At 44.4% G+C, this 9,784-nt stretch overlaps 1 non-coding gene across 1 annotated transcript; it reads right to left on the bottom strand.

The window, feature by feature from the left end:
• Positions 1-3,217: 3,217 nt before the first annotated feature.
• LOC116283767 (small nucleolar RNA SNORA72) lies at positions 3,218-3,347 on the bottom strand. The gene has a single exon (XR_004193475.1). It is a non-coding gene; the product is annotated as a small nucleolar RNA SNORA72 (small nucleolar RNA).
• Between the last annotated feature and the right edge of the window lie 6,437 nt (positions 3,348-9,784).

The raw sequence follows: 9,784 nt of genomic DNA, 5'->3' as shown, positions 1-9,784 counted from the left end.
AGACAGATCTCTGCCCCATTTTCAAAGTTCTCCTGAGAGACTATGTTCTCGTCCATTAAAGTCCTGGCATCCAGAACATCAAACCTCATTCACTCCTGTTGAGAACATGGCTTTTTGAAAGTGAAGGGGAACAGAGAGGGGCTCCAGCAGCAGCTCCAGGATTCTGTCTAGGAGGGAACCAGGGGAGGCAATCAAGGCAGCGGTGAAGGTTGGGGTCCTGTCTTGCCCCTGAGTTTGCACAGTCAGCATGATGCTGCTTCTATACTTAGAGGGTATGTGCATTTGGGAAGCTGAAAGGGGACTGGTGGAGATAATGGGTGTCAGTACCCCTCAAACTCTGCTTTGGAAGTGTTTTCAGTAATTCCCGGGATCAGAAGCTACAGACATGTAAAGTAAGGTGAGATTTTTGCAGCATGAGGCCTTAGAGAGTGTCCACTTGGCCAGGATTGGGGATGTAAGACCTGTCTCTTCCAAATCCTGGCATGGTAACCAAACGTCATATGTGACCCTGGCACCTGGAGGAGAAACAATCTAAGTTATGAATAGTCTGCTGTGGCATCTTGGGGAAAACATGCCTGGTGCTATGTAAATCTGAAAAAAAAAAAAAAAAAAAGCCCAGGATGGTTGGAAGTTTCAAAAGCCCATTAGCTAGGAACATTTCAATGGAGGCCAAATTGCAGCTTAAGTGTGCAGGTTGTCTTGGTTAATTTGGGGTTGTGTTGGAGAGAAGCTCTGAGAGTTGTTGCTTCCATCTTTTCTTCCTTAGTGTCCTTTTCTCTGCCTGCTTGTTCTTCTTGTCCTTGTCAGGCAGCAAGTGGCACGCCTGGGCGTCAGGCACAGATGGCGCTGGAGCTCTTGCTGTGGTCCAGAAATAGTTATGCAAATATCCAACTTCTGGGGCTTTATAGGACCCCACCACCACCACTTCCCTCCCTGTTCCTCCCTTCCTACCTCAGTTCCTTCCTTAAAGCTTGTGATTTCTGTGTCCACAGTGACCCAGGCTGGGGTTCCTGGGGTCTTCTCACTTTCTAGAGGGACAGTTCCTGGTGGGAGAGAGGATTCTCGCCACATGCCCGGGGGCTGCAGCCCAGGACCCCAGCCTGAGGTCACATGAGGTCTCGGCCATCTACCTTGCTCACGTGGTGCTGCAGCCTTTATGGGGTTGGCCTTCCTGATGGGGCAATACGCTCTGTTTGGGTCTGATGTTCTGGCCTTGTTTCACTGCTACTTCTGCCCCTGGTCACCTTAGTACTGACTGCCTTGTGATCAGGATCACAGAGAAGCTGATCTTCCTAAACCTCATATTTGGGGTGCGAGAGGGCTGCTTCCTCCAGAACCTGATGGGGCTACACTACTGGGGCTGGGTCTTCCCCTGCCAGGCCCTCTTTGTGTCAGCTGCTGCCACTTCTAGGGTGGCCTGTCCTTCCCCCCTACTCCACTCTGATGGGGACAGCATTGGGCTCCAGGTGCCCTCTTGCCTAGAGGTGGAGATCTGGGCCGTGCAGGCCCCAGCACAGACTCTCTGCCTGATGGTGAGAGGCAGCCAGCCCGGTCTGACTGGGCAGTGCCCCCGGCAAACAATCCTGCTATCACTGTCACTCTCCTGCTTGATCCTTGAGGGCAGGGAATGTGGAGAGGGAGTGGGGAACCCTGCTTCCTCCTGAAAGCATTACCTCAACAGATGTAGGAGAGCGAAGTGATTAAGAGCAAGGCTTCTGGAACTGGACTGCCTGAGTTCAAATCGCAGCTCCCCCATTTACCAGCCATGTAACTTTGGACAAGTTGCTTAACTTTTCTGTGCTTCAGTTCCTTTACCTGCAAAAAACATGGGAACAATAATAAACCCTACCTCCTAAGAATGTTTTGAGGATGAGATGAGTTTATATGTGTGAAGTACTCACTGGTAGTAGCCAGTCGCAATAAACATTAGCCGTTGTATTAGCCTTAGCTACCTAGAGGGATGCTTTTGCCTTGCTGCCTGGCCCACTCAGAATTGTGGCATCAGTTGCCAGCTCTCCCCTCACTTGCTCCTATGGCTCCTGGTAGCCAAGTCCCCACACAAACCTTCCTTCCTATTCTCTCCTACCCAGTCCCCATGTCACCTCCTTGGCTCAGACTTGCATTCTCGCTGCCCTGGACCCCTACTGCTTACCTGCCAGCACTTGCCTCCTGGTCAGCTCTCCACTTGAATTAACCCCTTGAAGTATCTCTGCCTGGCCTCCAGCATCTTCCACGGGCCAGCCCAGACCTCGCTCTCCACACTTTCCCTCCCCAGCCACACTTGGAGCTGTGCCCAGAACTTCAGGGGCTTCCTCCCGCACTGTCTCCAGTCTCTCCTGCGGAGTGCTGCCCTGGTCAGCTTCAGGGCCAAACTAACTGGGTCCAAATGCTGCTCTGCCACTCAACTGGCTGTGTAACCTTGGGCAAGCTGCTTGGTGTTTTTAGGCTCAGTCTCCTCCTGTATAAAAAGAGATTAATAATACCCACTTCACGGGGTTGTTGTGAGGATTAAACAAGATAATGTAAATAAAGGGCCAGGCGCACAGTGTTCCCCAGCAAGCAGTGCTATTATTTTCTAAATTTTCCTATTATAGGCTCAAAACCTAGCCTCTTTCTGTGAAGCCTTCCTTGACCCCTCATCTGGTCTGTCCCCCTTCGAGTCTCCATGACGATTTCACTTGATAATTAGTCATGCACTGTTTGCTGTGACTCCCCTTTACTGTGGCCTTCAGAGGTATTCAGATCCATCCTGCTGTGTAACTTTGCACGTGTCTCTGACTGGTCTTTGCACCTCAGTCACAGGTGGGAGGTGGGGGGGGGCGGTGATGCTGTGCTTTGTAGGAATAGGACACACAGTCCTGCTCTTAACTTAGTGCTTTGCATAGAATATGGACTTGGTTCATCTATGCTGATTTACTTTAGTTTTGATGTCTTTAGACCAGAATTAAGAGTGGCCACAGAGGGCTTCCCCTGAGGCATGTCAGAAAACCAGAAGAGATGGACATTCCTCCATCTCCTTCCACAACTTGGGCCAATTTTAACAATCCTTTAACAGCTAAAAAAAAGTTCTTTCCAAGGTCTAACTGGAGTCCTGCTTGCTGCAATGGAAACTGTTCTTCTTGTGCTTCAGGCTATTGATGTCTATTTCTTGAGGTTGATCAGATACCTAGAGTCACAGACATTTCCTGCATAAGATATATCATGTAAGTCAGGTTTGATTTATCACCAGCATTTATAAAATCAGATCTAAGGAAAGAAGTAGGTCTGGGGACACAGTCATGGTCTAAATATAGCAAATATTTAGCGTGCCCTGATTATTACAAAATCAGTAGTGAGAATATTCACAGGACACGGCTTCTAAGTATCTTTTCATCTACAGGTTTCTCTTCTAGCTCTTTCATTTTCCCGCCTGCAACTTATTTGTGGAAGAAACTAGGTCATGTGTCCTATAGATTTTCCACAGTCTGGACTTGACTGATTGCATCCCCAGGGAGTAGTTTAATATGATGTTCCGGCCTCTGTATTTCCTATAAATTGGTAAATAGATCTAGAGTCTTGAACAAATTTGAGTTTTATTTTGAGGGGAAGAATAGTTCATAGATGGCATGGTCTTCTTTCTTCAGATGGCATATAGCATTTTGTCTCTGAAATGACAAAGGCAACAGATATATATGATTGTCTTTATTGGAAGTATAAGAATATGAAAAGAACCATCTATCAACAGATGAATGGATAAACCAAATGTGGTGTTTACATGCAATGGAATATCATTCAGTTATAAACACGAAGAACATTCTGACATATACAACAGCATGATTGAAACTTAAGGACATTTGCTAAGTGAAAGAAGCCAGATACGTAAGGAAAACTACTGTATGATTCCACTTATGTGAGGCACCTAGAATATGCAAATCCATAGAGACAGAAAGTAGAATAGAGGTTACCAGGGTCTGGGGAGGGGAGAAGGAAACAGGGATTTTTTGTTTAACGAGTACAAAAGTTTTTGTTGGGGATGATGAAAAAGTAATGGGAACGGATAATGGTGATGGTTGTACAACATTGTGAACGTACTTAATGCCACTGAATCATACACTTAAAAATGGTTAAAATGGTAAATGTTATGTATATTTTACCACAGAAAAAAATATTTTTCAAGAGCTCAGCTATTGCAGAGAATACGACCCCTCTTACAAATCTTTGATGGCCTCAGTTTACATATTGGCCTTTGTCTGAACCTGCAGCCTACTCCTTCTGAATTGATCTCCACATAATTGTGGGGCCCCTTCCATGCTCCCAGGAATTTCATGGCCTCTGCCTGACTCTACAATGAGCCCCAGCAGCCTCGAGCCCAGCGTCCTAGACCATAGACAACTATAAGCAGAGCTGCAGAGTCAGATGGGGCATGGGCTTCCAGAGTCATAAGGCTTGAAGTTGAGCCTCTTTGCCACTTACTTGCCATGAGAACTTCGTCAAATCACTTAATCTCCCAGTTTCCATTCCTATAACTGATCAACCTCGAGAAATTACAGCACAGCTAGTGGAATAACTTTTGAAGATAACTATTGCTAATTTGATGATTACCAGTTGCCATTGAATGAATTGTTTAAAAAAAAAAAAAGTCATGTCAACTAACTGCAACATGTGAATCAATTCTAACAAGCAGCAGTTTTTAAAAAAACTTTATGGAGATAACTGGGAATTTGAACATTGATTATTTGATGATATTAGAGACTTGTTAAAAAAGTTTAGGTATGACAATGGTATGTGGTTTTGTTTAAAAAATAACCCTTATCTTTTAGACATACATACTGAGATGTTTTCAGATGAAATGATACAATATCTGGGGTTTGTTTTAAAGTTATATTGGTAGAAGGGAGTATGGTTGAAAAAAGATTTCCATGAGTTGATAACTATTGAAGCTGTGTGATGGGTACTTGGGGGTTTGTTATATTATTTTGCTTATTTTTGTCTGTGTTTGAACTTTCCCCAAATAAAACTTTTTTATGTCATTGCAGAGATGTGCTTCTTTATTTTGGGCTAATATTCAGCAGGTACTCTCCTAAGAATTTAGCTTCACATTTCCTAGAGAGCATTCTTCACCCACACTTCAAGCATCTATGCAAAGGAATAAAAGATCTTATGCTAATAAGTGCGTTTTAAGGAACAATATTCAATGTGTACTTTTTAAAAATTCTTTTTTTTTAATTGAAGTGCCAATTTTCAATGTTAATTTCAGGTGTGCTGCAAAGCGGTCCAGTTATACTTACACAAACATATATACATATTTTCAGATTCTTTTCTTTTACAGCTCATTACAAGAAATTGAACATAGTTCCCTGCACTATGCAGTAGGTCCTTGTTGTTTATCTATTTTATATATAGTAATGTGTATCTGTTAATCCCAAACTCCTAACCTACCCCTCCCCTCTCAACGTGAACTTTTGTCACCTGAACATCATTTGCTGTCAGGCAGGTATGCTTTTAAAAAAACTGGCTTGAGTATTTATGATCCTTTTTGGAGGATCATATTGTGGTACTTTATCATGTAACAGGTATCACTCACATGCTTTACACTTGCCATTTCTTCTAAGCCTCACAATAAGGCTATGACTTACATATTATGATCAGCCTCCATTTTACAGATGGGAAGAGATTCAGAGAGATTAGTGAGGGTGAACATCTGTTAACCACTTACTATATATCAAATGCTGGGCTAATCACTCTAAGTGAAGTTGCTTGTTTTATCCTCTCATGCCCTTATGAGGTAGGCACTATTATTATCCCCATTGTACAGACAAGGCAGTTGAGGCTTTTAAGGAACTAGCCAGCAGCTGCTAGAACAAGGGTCCTCTCAAGCCATGTGGCCCCAAAGCCCAGGCACTTTTCAGTCTGTCCAGGACACAACCCAGATGAGTGATTCAGAGCAAGTATTTTGGACTCTGCTATTTAATAGCCGTGTGGCTTGGGCAAATTATTTCATCTTCCTCAGGCTGGTTTCTAATCTGCAGAATGGGAATAACAACATCACCTCCCTAATAGGGTGATGGTAAGGACTAAATGAGACAACGCCGGCCAAGGGGTTAGCACAGCGCTGACCCACGGTGAGGGCTCAGTTGACGTGAGCGATTTTTATTATTACCAGGTTTCTCGCTCAGAGGACTTTTCAATTAAAATCAGGTAGCTTTAAGAGCTTAGGAGTTTTCTGGTAAAACTGGCTTTTCCGTGGTCATCTGTGCTATTTTATGTGGACACTCATCTGACACTTTTCTATGAGGAGGAGAGGGTGCTTTATTTCTTTTACTTTTACTTTTACTTTTACCCTGACCTTTGAGAAGTAAAAGACTGAAAAAACAAATGACCATGAGCTAGAGTTATTGTGGGTGTTGCTCTGGTGTTTCCGTCTTGCTGGGTCTCTGAAATCGGTTCCTGGTTCAGGCTAGAGGAGCTCTTAGGAGCACCATGTGCTTCCCCAAGTACCCTAGACATGGACACACATGAATAAAATCAATGTTAATATGCCTATTCATTCATTGCCATGGTGTAGGGAAAAGAAGGTGGGCTTTGAGCCTTGGGGACCTCAGTTTGAATCCTGACTCTACCACTTGCAGGCTGTGTGCAAGTCACAAATGTGCCTGTACCTTAGTTTTCATAGCTGTGAGTTGGGAAAGTCAGGCCAATAAAGCTAAAGTTATAGAATGCTTACTATGTGCTGGGTACTGTCCTTTTTACATATTAACTCAGTTAATTGTTACAAAAATTAATAAATTATTTTTGAAAGCAATTTTAGGTTTATAGTAAAATTGAGCTGAGAGTACAAAGTTCCCATATACCCTCTTCACCTGCCCCCACACAGCCTCCCACACTATCAACATCCCTGACCACATTCGTGTATTTGTTACAACTGAACCTACGTTGACACCCAAATCATCACCCAAAGTCTATAGTTTACATGAGGTTCATTCTTGGTGTTGTACATTCTATGGGTTTGGATAAATGTATGCATGCATCCATCACTGTAGTATCATATAGAGACTGCCCTAAAAATCCTCTGTGCTCTGCCTACTCATCCCTCCCTTCCCCAAGGGCAACCTAACAACCACCTATCTTTATTGTCTCCACAGTTTAACTTTTCCAGAATGTCATAGAGTTGGAATCATATAGCCCTCTCAGATTGATTTCTTTCACTTAGTAAATAAATTAGTCAACAAATATGCATTTGTTTCTTCCATGTCTTTTCATGGCTTGATGGCTTATTTCTGAATAATAATCCATTGTCTGGATGTACCACAGTTTAACCATTCAGTTACTGAACGATATCTTGTTTTCTTATGTTTTGGCAATTATAAATAAAGCTGTTCTAAACATCCGTGCACAGGTTCTTTTGTGGATATAAGTGTTTATCTCCTTTGGGTAAATAACAAGGAGGCCAATTGCTGGATCATATGGGAAGAGTAAGTTTAGTTTTATAAGAAACTGCCAAATGTTTTCCAAAGTGGCTGTGCCATTTTGCATTCCTAGCAGCAATGAATGAGAATTCCCGTGGCCCCACACGCCTGCCAGCATTTGGTGCTGTCAGTGTTCTGGATTTTGGCCATTCTAATGCAATGTTCTATGACATGTGGTGTAGAGCATATTTTCAAATGCTGATTTGCCATCTGTATATCTTCTTTGGTGAAATGTCTGTTCAGGTCTTTGGTCCATTTTTAAATTGGTTTGTTTGTTTTCTTATTGTTGAGTTTTAAGATTTCTTTGTATATTTTGGATAACAGTTCTTTATCAGATGTGTCTTTTGAATATATTTTCTCCCAGTCTGTGGCTTGTCTTCTCATTGTCTTGGCATTGTCCTTTCATGGAGCAGAAGTTTTTCATTTTGATGAAGTCCAGGGTATTAATCCTTTCTTTCCTAAAGTGTTTCCTTTGATGTTGTATGTGAAAAAAAAATCACCATACCCAAGGTCATATAGGTTTCCTCCTATGTTGTCTTCTAGGAGTTTTATGGATTTATGTTTTACATTTAGGCCTATGATTCATTTTGATTTTTGTGAAGGGCATAAGATCTATGTCTAGACTCAATTTTTGTTTCTGTTTGTGGATGTCCAGTTGTTCCAGCACCATCTGTTGAAAAGGCTAAACTCATTTAATTTTCAAAATAAGCTTCAAGGTAGGCATTATTACCTCATTTTTTTAGATAAAGAAACTGAGGCACAGAGAGGTTCTGTAAGTCACCCAGGGTAACACAGCTAGACCTGACAGAGCTGGGATTTGAACCTAGGCAACCTGGCTCTGGGTCCATACATCTAATCTCTATCTATAAAAATAATGTCTCCCTCATAGGTTTGGTGTGAGGAATAGAGATAGTGTCTAGCACATAGTAGGTGCTTAGAAAGCAACAGTGATAGTCACTGTCCAACTTAGCTTCCAAGCTTTCACTCAAATGTCATGTCCTCAGAGCAGCTTTCTTTCACTCCTACAGCCAAATAAGTCATCCATCAAAGTGTTATCTCATCATCCAAGTGATGACATTGTGGTGAATCCTACTGCTCACAGCTCACTTCCATCCCCCACTGCACCATGTGAGTTCCCTGGAGAGTCTCCAAGTCTGATATCTCCATGTCCCTAAGAGTGCCTGGTGCTTGCCTTGGCATTTAGCAGGCACTCAGTAAAAGTGTGCTGGATTGAGTTTGGGGTGCGTGCTATTCCTTTATCCAAAATGCACATTCTGGGTGTGGTCTACTCCTCAGGGTCTCCTAGCTCTTACTCAGCTCTTAGTTCCTGAGCCCCCTTGCTTGAATCTTCCCTGGTCTGTCAGGTTGAGCCACCTCTGCCTGGAGAAGTTCCTGGTTGGGCTGTTTATGGAAGTAGCTGCCCTTGTCTGCTACACCCTTTTTCCTGCACCACTCCACCCAGTTTCTTCCACATTCTGGGGTACCTCCCTTCATTATGGACACTGCCTGTAGAAGTGTTCACCTCTCTTAATGAGAGAGAAATGTTCTCTCTCTCTCTCCAAGCTCAAGTCATAGCCACCTATCTTGGAGGCCTGGTCTCTATCTCTAGCCTCATCCAGAGAGTCTAAAATTCCTTCTCACTCACTAGGTAGAGCAGCTCACCTGATATTTATAGGACATGAGGGACCCAGAGGCAGACCTCATTCCAAAGAGCTTCGGAAAGGTGTTAATCTTGGCATTGTTGGACTCCTTTAGGGAGCAAGTGCCTCTTGTGGCAATGTCCCCTGGGCCCTGGTTCACCCTTTAGGCAGCTCCACCTGGGGCAGAGCTCTCTCAGACCAAGCCACCAGGAGCCTGTGTCCACCTTGGGGAGTACATTCTGCCAGTGCCACCTTGGGCACAGCAGGCAGTGCCTGCTATGGACTAGGCCATCTGGCATCCTCCAGCAGCGCTCTCTGTCTGCCTTGCAGAGCCACCCTGGGAAGATGTGGCCTGCAAGACTCAGTTGTTCCTTCTGAGACCACTGCTCCGGGCAGCACCGTCTTGGACATAGCAGAGTCCACCAGTGCCCGCCTCAGACAGAGCGTGTTCTGTATACTCAGCATGACCCTGGCCCTGCCCTGGGCACGCCTAGCAGCCTTCAGTGCCCAGTGCAGACAGGACCTCCAAGGCAGGCCTCTCGGACCCGGACAGAGGTCTTCAGGGCAGTGCCGGTGCCCTCAGAGCCCGGTGCCCTCAGCGCCCAGTGCCCTCCTGGCCCTCTCTGGAGGAGCGCCCACGCGCTGCCAGGAAGGCTGGCCGTTTATCCCCGGAGCCGCCAGCAGGGAGCTCCCTTTCGG

The sequence above is a fragment of the Vicugna pacos genome, chromosome 16 (genome assembly GCF_048564905.1).
Source record: "Vicugna pacos chromosome 16, VicPac4, whole genome shotgun sequence".
NCBI lineage: Eukaryota > Metazoa > Chordata > Mammalia > Artiodactyla > Camelidae > Vicugna > Vicugna pacos.
This window is presented reverse-complemented; position numbering and strand designations above follow the sequence as displayed.